This window comes from Echinops telfairi, unplaced genomic scaffold (assembly GCF_000313985.2).
Source record: "Echinops telfairi isolate 266 unplaced genomic scaffold, ASM31398v2 ScPeMD7_3533;HRSCAF=4204_0, whole genome shotgun sequence".
Classification (NCBI taxonomy): Eukaryota; Metazoa; Chordata; class Mammalia; order Afrosoricida; family Tenrecidae; genus Echinops; species Echinops telfairi.
The window spans coordinates 63,666,110-63,681,926 of record NW_022107431.1 but is presented as its reverse complement, the minus strand read 5'-3'; the positions used below and the strand labels follow the sequence as shown (position 1 = coordinate 63,681,926).

The window sequence follows — 15,817 nt, the reverse complement described above, 5'->3', positions numbered from 1 at the left end:
AGCCAGTCAGGGTGCAGTGTAGTAAAAATGAAACATACAACTTTCCTCTAGTTATTTAATGCCCCCCACACCCCCCACTATTATGATCCTAATTTTACATCACAAATCTGGCTAGACCAGGAGAAGTACACTGGTAAAGATAGAAACTGGAAACACAGGGGATCCAGGACAGATGATCCTTTCAGGCCCAGTGGTGAGAGTGGTGATACCGGGAGGGTGGAGAGAGGGTGGGGTAGAAAGGGGGAACCTATTACAAGGATCTACATATAACCCCCTCCCTGGGGGATGGACAACAGAAAAGTAGGTGAAGGGAGACCTCAGGCAGTGTAAAACATGACAAAATAATAATAGTTTATAAATTATCAAGGTTTTGTGAGGGAGTCAGGGTGGGGGGAGCGGACAAAATGAGGAGCTGATACCAAGGGCTCAAGTGGAAAACAAATGTGTTGAGAATGATGATGGCAACAAATGTACAAATGTGCTTGACACCATGGATATGTATGAATTGTGGTAAGAGTTGTACGAGCCCCCAATAAAATGATTTTTTAAAAAGATGTACAACTATCACCTCAATCAATTTCATGGCATTTCTTCTTTTTTATACTCATTGTTGTTAGCTCCCCACTTTTTGCCAGTCTCTGCTGTCATATCCCTTGAATCTACTGATCTAGTTGTCATGATAGGTTTAATTTTCTGGGTTGAATATTTGGAAACCCATACAAAATCAAAACCAAATACTAATGGCCCAACAAAAATGGCACAGTGAAGGAAAGAAAAACCTCAATCAACAACAAAGCAGAAATCTTCGTTTAAAAACTGGAGCACTTACACATTTTGACACAACTACAATTTTAATAATCTATCCTGTGATGCACTCTGGTAACAAGGTCTTTCCCATCTGGTCCATCGTCAAAGGGAATTCATCAGAGGCTTCATCTGAATGGGGAACTCTGAAAATGGGTCTCGGTTTACTATCATCTGTAGCCTTCTGCAAATCCGATGCTCAGAATTTAAGCTCTAATGTCATTCCCTCCTCCGGGTGTGGTTTTTATTATGTACAATTCTTGGATCAGACATTCTGGTGTGCATCTTCTTTTTATGATTTTTTGTTCTTTGATGCCTGATAACTGATCCTTTTGGCACCTCGTGATCACACAGGCTGGTGTGCTTCTTCCATGTGGGCTTTGTTGCTTCTGAGCTAGATGGCTGCTTGTTTACCTTCAAGTCTTTAAGACCCTAGATGCTATATCTTTTGATAGCCAGGCACCACCAGCTTTCTTCATCACATTTGCTCATGTATCCATTTGTCTTCAGCAATCATGTCAGGAAGATGAGCATCATGGAATGCCAGTTTAATAGAACAAAGTGTTCTTGCATTGAGGGAGTACTTGAGTGGAGGCCCAATGTCCATCTACTACCTTAATACTAAACCTATAAATATATGCACATAGACATATCCTCATATATAAATATATCTACTTATGTACATGACTTTATTTAGACCTCGATAAATGCCCTTTGCCTCCTAGTTCTTTCCTCTATTTCCTTTTACTTTCCTCTTGTCCCACTACAATGCTCAGCCTTCATTTGGATTTCAGTAATTCCTCTTGGTTACATTACCCTTGATCAAGCCCTGCCAGGCCTCCTCTGGTATGCTTGTTCTGTGTAGATTTAGCCAATGCCTCATTTAGATGGTTGTTTGTTTTAAAATAAGCTTTTAAGACCCCAGATACTATTCTTTCTGATAGCCAGGGTAATAATAATGAGTACAAGGAAGGGGAAGGTGTTCTAAAATTGATTATCGTGCTGATTGTACCATTGTATAACATGTGAATTATGTTCAATAAAATTGTTATTGACACATAAAAATAAAAAAATTTCCTGATTGCAAAAGAAAATTTTTAATTATGTTTGTCACAAAAATTTGACTACCTGCGTTTTGTAGGAGGAATTCAAAGGTCTACTAAAAGCATGAACTTACATTAATTAACAAGCAAACATCAGATCAGACGAAATAGTCTAAAAGTAGTGTGCTTTTAAGGGTCAATGTACCACAACAATATTTCAAATCTTAGTGCCAGTTGCTGATTTTGGAGTTTAGATAGAAACAGACAGCCTGAATTTTTTTGGTCACGATATAACTTAAGTCATCCCAGAATCTACCTGTTTAGATATTTTATACCAGAACTCAGCTATATGTGAAACTAATACAAAGGACATAGTACATGATCTATCTTCTAATACTTGAAGAATGGACATATGGAAGACCACTTAGATTGCAGGTATAGGACAAGTTAGTTGATATTGCAGGTGGACATTGGCCAAGGTTTTTAGTGCTTGATATAGAAGATAGCAAAGCTGAAGCTGAGTAGGAACTGATGGGAATGTGTATGAAAAAGGAAGACCATATCACTCAACCTCAAATGTGGGGCAGCTTGGGCTGTGGGCTGTGAGTCAGGAGCTGGAGAAAGCAGGCAGCTGTGGGAGATGCAGTTACTTGGCCAGGCATCTTTTTCAGGATGACATTCACAGATCTTGAGATGCCAGTAGATCTTTTCTGCAAACTCTCTTCTTTTCCAGGTGGTAGAGCTTAGCATTGTGTTGACAATGAATGGCCTTTATACTTTATTCTTATTTTTTATGTATTTAAAATTTTAATTCTTCATTTTATTGGGAAGCTCTTACAGGTGACATAACATTCCATAATTCCCATAGTTCAGGCATAGTTGTACAATTGCCACTATAATCAGTTTCAAAACATTTTATTTCTTCTTAAATTCTTTAATATCAGCTTCCCTTTATTCCCTCCCTCTCCAACCCTTTCCCCCAGGAACCCTTGTTGTTATTGTTATATAATAGTATTAATATTTTATTATTATAACATATATTTTTTCACCTACAATTCTGTTATTTACTCACTTCCCTCTGATGGAGTTCATCATTGCTTTCAGTCCACACCTCCCCCACTGTCTTCCTGTATACTTAGGGAATCATTATTCCCATTGCTGTTTCTGTAGGGCCATGTATACTGGCATTCCTGCATCAACTGATCTTGCTTATACTCCTGAAAATACTGTGTTAGACAGAGTTTTCTAGAGAAACAAAACCAGGACACTTATGATTAGATAGATAGATAGATAGATAGATAGATAGATAGATAGAGAGATAGAGATAGAGATAGAGATAGAGATAGAGATAGAGATATATACAGCAAAGAGGAATATAACAGCTAATTAGTCTACACAGCAGCACAGGGGGCTCAGTTCAACTCACTTCTATGGAACAGTTAATATACTGGAAGCCCTTCAACTCACAAGGGCTGCTGGGTTCAAGATAAAGGAAGCAGAGAGCTGGAGTCTTCCATAGGGCAATGCAGGCAATCTGGCTCCAGGCAGCAAACAGCAAGGCAGGTTACCACCAGTCAGCGAGATGACAGGATCCAACAGTCCCAACTCAAGGGATGTGTACACCAGCAACGTGGCAAAGCAGGTCTCAAAGGAACCTCAAGCTCCAGCAACATGATCCACTGGTTGGGTGTCTCACAGGCAGTTTAGCTCACAAGTTGAGGCAGAGAACTAGGTAAGGCAACTGCACGTTGGCCCGATCACCAGAGAGGAAAAGAGAGAGAGACAGGGCTTGCTGAGCCATTTACCTCTTTTCTCACCAATCAAACTGAGACCTTATTAAACTCATATGTTCTTATTGGCCAAGTTGGCACAATAAACCTACCTATCACAAATACGTAGTTCTAACAGTTTTAATGAAGTGAAACATAAGCCTTAATAGTAAGGGGAGCTAAGAGCTGTATGAACCCCCAATAAAATGATTTTAAAAAAATAGTAAGGGGAGGAAATATTAAAGAACCAGAGGATAGTCATCTGCTTCATTAATGCTATACTGGAGCCTGAATTCCTCATCCCCACCACATGGCCCATCGGTGAGGGTCTGTCCAATTGTCTTTCAGGTGGATTTGGGGTCTCCACTTTGCCCACACAACTTCACATCCATTTGATTGCTTGTTTTTGAACGTCTGATAACTATTCCCTTCGGCACCTCATGATCACACAGGCTGGCATGATTCTTTCGTATGTGCTTTGTTCCTCCCCTGCTCAATGGCCACTTGTTTGACTACAAGCTTTTAAGACGCAGATGCTGTATTTTTTAAATAGCTGGGCACCATCAGCTTTCTTTATCACATTTGCTTATGCACCATTTTGTCTTCAGCAATTGTGTCAGGAAGGTGAATATCATACAATGCCATATTATTAGAACAAACTATACTCGGGTGATATTTTAGTAGAGGCCCAAAGTCCGTCTGCTTCCTTATTGTTTTTACATATATGTGCATGTATATACAATTACACCTATATTACATAATTATATATCTATATTTATACCTATCTATATATTTTTGCTTTCCTCTTATTTCCTCTTTTTCTTACCTCCTGCCCCAAAATTATGCTTACCCACTATTCACCTCTCAGTAATTCCTCTCAGACACTTTTTGATATTATCTAACTCGACTAGGAACACTAGATCCTCCTCACTGTCATTTTTATAACCCTTGTTTTTCCCCTGGCCCTGTTATTATTGTCATTATTGGCTCACCACTCACCTCCCCCTGCCTCCTCCGCTCCCATGTACCACCCCCACTATCATTCCCAGCACTGTTTTTGTGAGGTTGCCTGTTCCAACTATATTATATAGATACACACACACACACACACACACACACACACACACACACACACACACCAAAAAAAGAAAAGAAAAAAGCCATATAAATAGTTCCAAGTCTAACTGATGTCCTGACCCAGAGTAGATGAATATTTCTTTACGAAATAGCAGGCAGGACCTGTTATAATCCCTCAGTCCAACCCCTTTTCTTTCAGGGTTCCATATCCCGGGACCTTCTAACCTAACACCACTTATACCCTTTTAGTCCTCAGTTGTGTGGCTGATAGTCACACACCTTGCAGGTCTCTATTGCTCTAATTGTAGTCAGGGATGGAATGATCCAGTGCTGCCCTTCCCCCCCTCTCCCCGCCCCATTTAGACTTTCAGCATGGCCTCCTAGTGAGTAATGCCCAAGCAGTTCGGATGAGGTGCCTAATGCTGTCCCTAAGTCAGAAGTCCACAATCAGGATGTCTCGGGCACTTTGAGACTTCCCTCCCTTCGCCGGTCTGTTGCACTCTCGTCTTGGTTTGCCCCAATGTGTGCTCATCAGACAGACTCCCCGAACTATGTCTTCAAAGCCACCCTCTATAGTGCTGTCATCTACGGACAGGATGTCTCGAGTTGAGGCCAGCCCTGCAGTCCTCTCTGGGAATGAGCTGCTCCGTGCAGGAACTCTGCCCTCAAGGTTTGGCACTCTGGAATGAGGCCTTTATATTTTAGATCAGTGGTTCTCCACTTGTGTGTTGTGACCCCTTTGGGGGTCGAACAACTCTTTCACAGCAGTCGCCCGATTCATAACAGTAGCAAAATTACAGTTATGAAGTAGCAACAAAAATAATTTTATGGTTGAGGGTCACCACACATGAGGAACTGTATTAAAGGGATGAGGCATTAGGAAGGTTGAGAACCACTGCTTTAGCCAGTCTGCAATTTCTTGATGCAAAGCTTTGGCACCAAGCCTGACCACTCTTTCTCTGGTTCCCTCCCTGATAACCAACTGCACATGGTTACATTTTCTTCCTTAGAAACAAGCTTGCACTTCAACTGACATGTAGATTGTGACTGCCTTGTGTTTACTCACCAGGATAACAGCAAAAGCTTGCTTTCCCACGAGTGTGTGTGCTGAGTGAAATGACAAGACTTTGCCAATATCAAGAGAGATTACTTATTGTTTCCTCTCAATCTCCACAGTCTCAGAGTCTGTCAGAGCCAGAGATTAACCCATCAACAAGGAATTACTGTGAGAAGAGCCTTCTTAGTTGTCTCACAAATCCTTGATCTCTGTGGCATCTGGTAATGTATTTGGGGGGTTGAGTGTATGTTTTCTGGACAGGTTGATCTCTATTTGCAATTAGCTGCATTTCTTATGATCAAGATGTAAAGCAAATATCTCTAAGTACCAGATTTTTCTACTCACTGTCAAAGAAGGAACTGTTTTCCCACCAGAAATGAAAAGATCAACTGTGCATTGAAAATCACTTTGAAGGCTCCAAATATCACCTCAAATATCATTCCATGCCTGTCAATCCTCATTATATCAAGTTCTCTTAAAGGCCTAAATTCAAAACTAGTAAAAGGACCAAATGGAGCATCACATCGGAGTCAGGTCCCGTAAGTGCAAATCCCAGCATACCGTGGCTTGTTTTACTGCATGCCTTTCATGAATTCCCTTCTTAGTTTCCTTCTCTGTTGCACAAAAACAACCCCACCTACTCAATAGTGTCGCTGTGAGGATTTCAAAAGAGATGAAACATGTAAAGCTCCGGATATGATGCTGTCTGTCTGTATTTGAACTTCCATGCCTATTCCTACTTTACTGAATGGTCATAGAATCCAGGCTTGGTCATCCTTTCAGGTAATGAAATATGAGGGTGCTTCAAATAAAATTCACAGTACTATGGTTTGGAGACTCTGCTGATTGATAACACAATTCCAACAACCTCTTAATTGAGGAAAACTAACTAGAATCTAATATGGATTTTCTGTGGCTACTTAAATTCAATGAGTTCAAGGATATTGGGTTCAAAACAGAGCATCAGAAATGTACAGGACTGGCATCCTCTGGAAACCAAACACCTGGTCATCATTTGGAGCAACCTCTCAGTGGGTTTCAATCCACTATCTAGTTGCTAGAATTAAACCTACAAGGTCTATTGCCTAAACCTGGGAGGTCTTCAGTTCCAGACCCCATTTCTTGCTCGTCAGAGGCAAACTCTTCCATATCTTTGAACTGTTTACTTTGGCATTTATCTTCAGACCTCTACATTAGCAATCATGATTTAAAAAAACCAAAAACATATATTGATTGCCTTTAAAGGAAGATAAGTTGTGCTGGCCTGCTTCGATCATGTACAAGACCTTTTCCCACCCTCCACTTGCCACTAGGTCATTCAGGGCCATCAAATTTGTTGTAATTCAAAGCAACTCTGCAAACAAAGCACAGCCTGATCTTGAGCCATCCTCACAATTGTTGTGTTGAAGCTGATTATTTCGGGCACTGTGTCATTCCATCTCCTGATGGACTTCCTTTTTACCACTGATCCTCTATTTACCAAGCATGAAGTTCTTCTCCAGGGACTGGTCCTTCCTCATAACATGTTCAACATACACAAGACAATGTCTCACCATCCTTGCTCTTTTGGTTATATTTTTTTCTGAGACAGGATGTGTTAGTTCTTTGGGCAGTCCATGGTAATTTGAAAATTCTTTGACAACACTAACATGCAAATGCATCCATTCCTCTATGGTCTTCTTACTCATTATCTAGCTTTCACATGCATATGAAGTCATGGAATATGCCATGGTTTGGCTCAGGGTCACCTTAACCCTAAAGAAAAGGGGGCGGGGTTATTATATTTGCTCCTTAACACTTTAAAGAGGTCTTTTTCAGAAGACTTGACCAATGCAACATGCCTTTGCTTTCTTGACAGTTGCTTCCATTGGCATTGACCGTGGATTCAAGTGAAATAAAATCCATGACAACCTCAATCTTTTCTCCATTTATCATGCATGCTATTTATTTAAGGAGCCCTGATTATGAGTTGGGTGGCCATCCCCACGGTCCACAGTTCAAAATTACCAGCAGTTCCACAGGAGAAAAACTGGATTTTCTACTTCTGTAAATAGTTACAGTCTTGGAAACCTACAGGGAGGTTGATATGAGTCAGCCCTGACTCGATGGCAATGAGTTTAGAGCTGTTTCTTTTGGTTTTGTGATGATTTTGGTCCAGTTGCGAGGATTTGTATTTTCTTTAGCTGAGAAGTAATCCATACCAAAGGCTACTGTCTTGGATCTTCATCCATAAATAAGGGCAAACAGGTTGTGTCCACTGCATATCATATTTCTGTGGAACTTAATGATAACAAATCTATGCCTCTTGCGAAAAGTCAATGACTTGGGTTGATTGTTATGTGAAGAACACTTTACTGATCCAGTGATCTCATGAACCTCAGCAGAGTAGCTTAGATCTTTAGTTATTTTTGTTGTTCCTTTTAACAAGAGGAGACAAAATTGGATCACAGATGAAAGCATTTTCAGAGGGATAATGGAGCAAAACCAGTTTGGAAATAGTTCAGCCAAATTTAAGCAATTAAATCAAAGCATTTACAATCATTTCCAACTGATTGTTGTGATAATGAACTAATGAATGACTCATGTGTCCCAGACACAAGTCGAAGCCTTTCTAAGATTCGATTAATGTGAATCTCAGGATCAGTGTTGGATTATCCAATACACTGGATAAGCAAGGGCTTTGTTATTTATTAACCTGGAGTAAACAGTTTCTCGTGTTTTCATGGGAGCAAAGATTCTGCTTCCAGGTATTGCCACCGTTTGTCTCTCTCCAAGCCCCCAGGACCTCCCTACATCGTTAAAGTCTCTTGTTAAATTTATAATCCCTGGCAAGGACGAATGCCCAGAAACCAGAGTTAAGCATCTGCTTACTTACTTATCTGTAATAAACAATTTCACATTGATTTACTTATTTTGTAGTGAAGAGCATGCTTAATGATAATCTGACTCTGCTTCTGAGAAGGTATTATTTTCCCATTCCAATATTTTATCATATTATTTGATTTTGTAATCATATACATAAGAAGCATTTAAAATTTGTAATGCCAAAAATTAAAGCTCCAATCAAGAGAGGCCAGGTTTATTTCTTCTTGGCCTTTTGGGTGATATCAAGTGTAGCATTTTTTATAATCAATTTAATATCTGATACATCCTTTATCCAAGGACAATATAGTAAATGAAAATTTTTTAAATTAGGCGATGAAACAATAACGTGCTCCTTCCATTCCACTCATTGACCTGGTATCACAGTACCTCCAAGAACAGTGTGCTAAAAAAAGAGAGAGAAGTTAGGCTTGATTATTGTCTGCCTTGAAGTCCACAATTTTACAGCTTTAAAAGTAGTACATGGATTATACATAAATGCCACTTCCTGGACTAATGGAGCCACATTGGCTCAATCATCGCTTTCTGAATAATGCATGTTAACAGCATGAAACAAAGTATGCAGTTCTTTGTACAGACTGGCAAATGAAAGAAAGAAAAATGTCTTCATGTGAATGGCTAACCCATTGTTGAGGACGAGAAAATCAACAGGCAGATGACTCCAAGAGCAGATAAATGCATACATGTGCTGGGGAGAGAAGCAGCACGGGAAGTGTTGTCCCACATCTTTCAAGGTTGAGATTAAGAAGACTCATGTGAACTCTCTGAATGTGACAGTGCACTGCCCGAAGTGTAGGTTGTCAGATACATACATTGGAATTTAAATGATGTACATTTGTCATCAAGATCAACAACAAAAACTCACGATTACAAAAAGCAATGTAATATATGCCCCTACCTGTGTCATTGTTAATTTCTAGATGAGTCTATCCATTGTGATCACTGTTTCATGAACATGTATGCATATATTTCAAGGAAATGCAAAGAATACATTTCTACTTTCCCTCCTCCCCATGTTTCCTTTTAAAATTGATGAAAAGCATGCTATGAGATGAAAAATATTTATTAACCTATTTTTATAGTGGCAAAATATATATAATAAAATACGGGTCATTTCCACCATGTTTAATGAAATATATAATTTAGTGATATAAATTACATTAAAGTGTTGTGCAAAAATATGACTGCTTCCAAATTTTTCATCACCCTGTACAAAATTCAATGCCTCTACGTAATGACCCCATTTTTCCTGCCTCTTTTAACCACAAATACATTTTATTGCCTATGCATTTGCCTACTCTAGATATTTCATAAGTGAGATCATTTAAAGGAACCCTGGTGGTGCAGTGGTTAAAGTGCTCTACTGGTAACCAAAGAATTAGTGTTTTGCAGGATGAAGATGTGATAACTTCTTTAAAGCTTTACAACCTTAGAGAGCCTGTGGGACAGGTCTACTCCATCCTGTAAGTAGCTGTGGGTCAGAATCAATTTGATGCAATAGGTTTAGTTTGTGTGTGCACGTGCATGTGTGTTTTCTTTTATGGCAGTGGAGTGTAGGGGTGAGAGTTTGAATTATCCTCTGTAAGTGGCTTTTTTCATTAGTTAAAATAATGTTATCAAGGTTCATCCTTGTTGATAGACATCCATTATGTATAATTTATGTAGCATCCATGAATTTCTCTTTATGGCTGAATAATATTCGACTGTATGCATGTCCCTCATTTTATTTCCCATTTATCTATTGATGGACACTTGGGCTGAGAAATACTGATTAACTTTTGAGCCTTGGAGATTTTCACAGTCACATAAAACTTACTTAAACTTATACTGCGGCTGTAGCGATGGCACAGGGGAGGTGTCTGATTCTAACTTCATAAGAAGAGAATAAATAAAAATCATCAGCCTTCCACTCGTGCTTCACTGGAATCATATCTCCACATCCCTCCACTGTTCAATATTCTCTCAGTCCCTTTCAACCGCTTGGCACTGTGGCCCTTCAACCTGGGCCCACCTTGCTCAGCAAGTGCTACAAAGTGCTTTGAGCTCTGCCAGTACGTACGCAGAGGCACCTCGCATTGCCAGCAAGTCCTTTGCCCACAGGCACTCAGCTTTCTCACTCTGGAGGCGAGGAAGACTGCTGCTCTGTCTTGTGCCCTGCTCTCAGTTCTGCCGCCTCAGGCACCAGCACTTCTCGGCCACAACCCCTTACTACCTCTTGCGATCTCTGGTGTCACAGCTCTCTGGGAGGCTCAGCACATAAATCCTGGGTCTAAAAGATGCACTTTACTCCTGTTTAGCATTTTTTTTTCCTTAATGATATTTAGATCTATACTTCCCACTTCTGGGATGGCTCATTTTAAGTCTAGAGGGATAGAAAATGGACCAATCCCCATGTAAGGGTTCCGTACACCTTACTGCTTAGTCCCACCACAAGGGTCAAATGTACATGATTTACTTCATTAGGAAGCTATCCAGTGCCCTGAGACTGGCATGGGGAGGGACATAGGCACCTCATATTTGCATAGTCCCATTCACTCATTTGGTGGATATTATAAAAACTATGACTACAAGTCCCATATTAAAAAAATCACTGCACTACAGCATCCAATAAGAGAGTGAACTGGCATGGGAAAGCTTCACATTCCCCCCATTATTCAAACCAGGTGCCTATCTGAAAAGAACCAGAGTTTTGTCCATACCCACTCACTGTCATCAAGGAAATTCCAAGTCATGGAAACTCTACGTAGGGTTTCTGAGGCTGTCAATATTTCTGGGAGCAGACAGCCTCACCTTGTTCCCATGGTGGGTTTGAACCTCTGACTTTGCAGTTAGCCACCCAATGCTTTCCAACAGCACCACCAGCATGCCTTATAGTCCATAAAATGTGAGATAAGTAGCATATTTATCAATAGGCATAGGAGAAGGTATTTGTAAGAAGAGTGAGTTCAGGTGCCAGGCAGTTTCGATTTCTTTTGTAGTAAAGCTACAAAAGGCGTGACCAGGTTCACAGAAAGATCAAGCTGGTGCTGGCCATTCCAGATTTCCAGAATGAACAAATAAACAAATGCTGCTAATTAGGCTCCTCTATGATAACCACACGGCTCATTTCCATTAGAGATGAGTCATCAAATTTCTGAGGTTCTAATGCATAGGAGGAAACTGTAGAGGAAGACAACTAGAAAGACAGTTGATGAGTTTGGAGAATGGGAGACAGGTTGATGAAGATGATGACTTGCTTCTGTGCCCGAGTAGAAACCCTATGTATTTGAACTTGACACAGAACATCACAAAAACCTTTGAGAAAGCAAGCAGGAAACATGTGCCTCCAGCTGCTGTCATATAAGGAAACCTAACAGATGGAAGAAGACTGCTAATGCTGACTAGGCTGCTGAATGAAGGGGGTGAAACTCTTGGGCATCATAAAAGCCTGTGGTAGTTACATAATCTGTTGCCAATTTGAGAGAATTAAGAGTGAAAGGATGGAGTTTAGCCTGTCAATCAGGTCACAGCTTGATGACCACATTTGGAGGCGCTAAGGAGATAAATAGCTCGCTGGAGGTAGGACACAGACACACTCCCTGAGAGACATTCCTCTGAGAAGACATATGGAGCTAGCTAGCGCCCTGGAACTGAAGGCCACGTAGAGACCCCTGCCAGCACTGAGATGCTTCCACTGACACTGGATCCACAAGACTTTCCACCCACTGGCCTGTGATTTTCCTGCATTTGGCATCATTGCATGTGTTGCATGAGTCTGAAGAGGAATTTATGGACTTGTATTGAAATATGGGGAAATATTGGACTTAAGGACTTGATCTGGACTGGGCTGGGATGTTGTCTCAATATACAATAGCTCTTTCATATAAAACTCTCTATTATTTTTATTAAGATTCCTGCAATGGTGCTTTCTTTCTTTTTAAAAAATCATTTTATTGGGGGGCTCATACAACTCTTATCACAATCCATACATCCATCCATTGTGTCAAGTACATTTGTTGCCCTCACCATTCTCAGAACATTTGCTTTCTACTTGAGCCCTTCATATCAGCTCCTCATTTTCTCCTCCCTGCCCCCCACCCTCCCTCATGAACCCTTGATAATTTATAAATTATTATTATTTTTTCATCTCTTACAAACTCTTATACACACGAGTGTCTATGAATTTAGGCACTATACAAACCCTAACACAGGGGACTTTCAAACATGTTCCACTTCAATAGGAGAATAGATCCTTCTAAAATTATTGGTAGAGGTGTGGAGCCCTGGTGGTGTAGTGGTTACATGTTGGTCTGTGATCCACATGGTTGGCAGTTCAAAGCCACCAGCAACTCAAAACCACCAGAAGCTCTGAGGGAGAAAGATGGGGCTTTCTACTCCCGTGAATAGTTATAGTCTCAGAAATCAAAGGGGGCCACTGTGAGTCAGATTTGACTCGATGGCAGTGAGAGTATTCACAGTGGGGAAAGAGCTACACTTCTAAGATGCCATACGTTTGATAAGTAGGTATAGAAATAGTTGATGCCACATGCTTGTGATTAAAGCCGTTTTTTATAATCAAGTCCAGTCACTCTGAACTTTAAAGGCTAAGATGTGTGACTCTAGGTGGAGATACTGAGAGCTTTTTCTCAGTGAGGCTTTTAAATGCAACTAGACGAGACTCAGAGACTGTTTTGTGGCGAAGCATACCCAGTCCCATGATCTATTATTTGCATCCCCATCTTGTAGCTCATCACAGGTCTCCTTAGATTCTAGTCAACAGGTGTGCAAAGATGTAGTTTATGGCACATGCTACTTACCATATATACTCGAGTATAAGCTGACCTGAATATCAGCTGAGGCACCTAATTGTACCACAAAAACTGAACAGGAACTGGAAACACAGGGAGGCCAGGACAGATGATCCCTTTAGGACCAATTGCTGAGAGTGGCGATACTGGGAGGGTGGAGAGAAGGTGGGGTAGAAAGGGGGAACTGATTACAAGGATCTACATAGAACCTCCTCCCTGGGGGATGGACAACAGAAAAGTGGGTGAAGGGAGACGTCAGACAGTGTAAGATATGATTAAATAATAATTTATAAATTATCGAGGGTTCATGAGGAAGGGGCAGTTGGGAGGGAGGGGAAAAATGAGGAGCTGATACCAAGGGCTAAAACAGAAAGCAAATGTTTTGAGGATGATGATGACAACAAATGTACAAATGTACTTGAAACATGGATGTATGTATGGTTTGTTATCAGAGTTGTGCGAGCCCCCAATAAAATGATTTAAAAAAAGAAAAGAAAATGATGATGGCGGCATATGTGCAAATGTGCTCAACACACTGGAGGAATGTATGGATTGTGATAAGAGATGTTAGCGCCCCCAATAAAAGTATTTTTTTTAATACTCGGCTTATACCCAAGTATATATGGTACTTTCCTTGGAAAGTTCCCCCTGTCCTTCTACTTTGCTAGCTGTTCCTCTGCTTTGATGCTCCATGCAGTCTTTCAAACAGAACAAGGGAATACCGGAAGCTTTAAAAATCAACAGGAAAGTATGTGCCAGGGTTCTATCCTTTCACCATGCTTATCCACTCTGCATGCTGAGCATATAATCTGAAAAGTTGGATTATCTGCACGAGAATGCAGCACAAGGATTGGAGGAAGGCTTATTAATAACTTCAATGTGCAGGTGGCACAACCTTGCTTGCTGAAGGCTTGGAGACATGAAGACAATAATGCCAGTTACAATAGTTACACAAAAGATGAAATGCCTAGGAATAAACCCAACCAAAGCAATGAGTCCCATACAAAGAAAACTAACGGACATTAGTACAGGAGATCAAAGGAGGCATACACAAATGGGAGACTATCCCTAGTTCATGGATAGAAAGACTCAATATTGTGAAAATATCAATACTACACGCTCTCCCATATGTACTGCAGCACAGGACAAAATAAAAAGCTCGAAACAGCTGAAATGGCCATCAGCAGAAGCATGGGAGCTGATGCCAGGGCTTACGTGGAGAGCAAATGTTTTGAGAATGATGAGGGCAATAAATGTAAAAATGTGCTTGACATGATGGATGTGTGTATGGATTGTGATAAGAGTTGTATGAGCCCCCAATAATATGATTAAAAAAAAAACCCAAGGAGCTGATACCAAGGGCTCCAGTGGAAAGAAAATGTTTTGAGAATGATGATGGCAACAAATGTACAAATGAGCTTGACACAATGGATGGATGTATGGATTGTGATAAGTGTTGGATAAGCCCCCAATAAAATGATGTATTCAAAAAAGAAAAAGAAAAAAACAAGAAGAATGGATAAAGAAACTGTGATACACACACACAGTAGAATATGATGCATCCTTTAAAAAATAGCGATGAGACTTACCACATGAGAGAGAAGGACTACTTTGAGGCTGCGGCCCGGGAACTACAAGCTAGCTGCCCCGGCCAAGCCGCTGTCTCCTATGCTGAGAGCACTTTGGAAGAAACACGTCCATACTGTTCCCAGTTACAGGTGTTGGAAAACTCCTGAGTGTGCCTCAAGCCGAAGCCCAAACTGACACACCCAAATAAAGAAACTTCTGAATTGAGATGCAAAAAGTTATACACTCAGGTTTTTAAACTTTTATTTATTCATTTATTTTCACACTCAGTTTTAAAGAAGCAAAAATTGTGAAAAAGTACAAAGATGCCAAAAGTGTCTTGAGCCGTGTTGGCCCTCGTAAGGCTAACCCCGCTCGGAGGACTTCGGAGAGGAAGGCTCTGAGGTCCGAGAACCGCAATCATGAGATGTCTGGTTCCCCGGCCAAGAGCCCTGCCTTGATCTTCCGTACACCTGCATCTGGACAGTCGACGCCCACGCTCTCTTCCTCAGAAAGTACTAGCAAAACAAAGAAACACTTTTCTCAACTAAAAATGTTGCTCAGTCAGCAAGAATTCCCAAAGGCCCCAAAGATGGACTTGAGACATTTCCAGTCTTCTCTGTAAAGGACGGATTTCGAAAATAAGATATGCCTAATGTAATTTCTGAAATTAAAGCTAGTCAGAAAAACAAGACTTTGTGCTTTAAAAAAACGAATACGAGGTCCAAGAGCAAACTTTTCCTTGGCATCCTTCAGTGATTATGGGGAAATGCCTTACTCGAATGAGCACCTGAACTCTGCCTACTTCTGAAGGAGCTTGTCAGTATCACA

General features: G+C 40.6%; 1 non-coding gene and 1 pseudogene across 1 annotated transcript; both read left to right on the top strand.

Annotated features, from left to right (window-relative positions):
• Positions 1-8,831: 8,831 nt before the first annotated feature.
• LOC115871176 lies at positions 8,832-9,024 on the top strand. The gene has a single exon (XR_004047148.1). It is a non-coding gene; the product is annotated as a U2 spliceosomal RNA (small nuclear RNA).
• A 5,988-nt stretch (positions 9,025-15,012) lies between these two features.
• Positions 15,013-15,611, top strand: LOC101658882 (annotated as a pseudogene).
• The last annotated feature ends 206 nt before the right edge of the window (positions 15,612-15,817 follow it).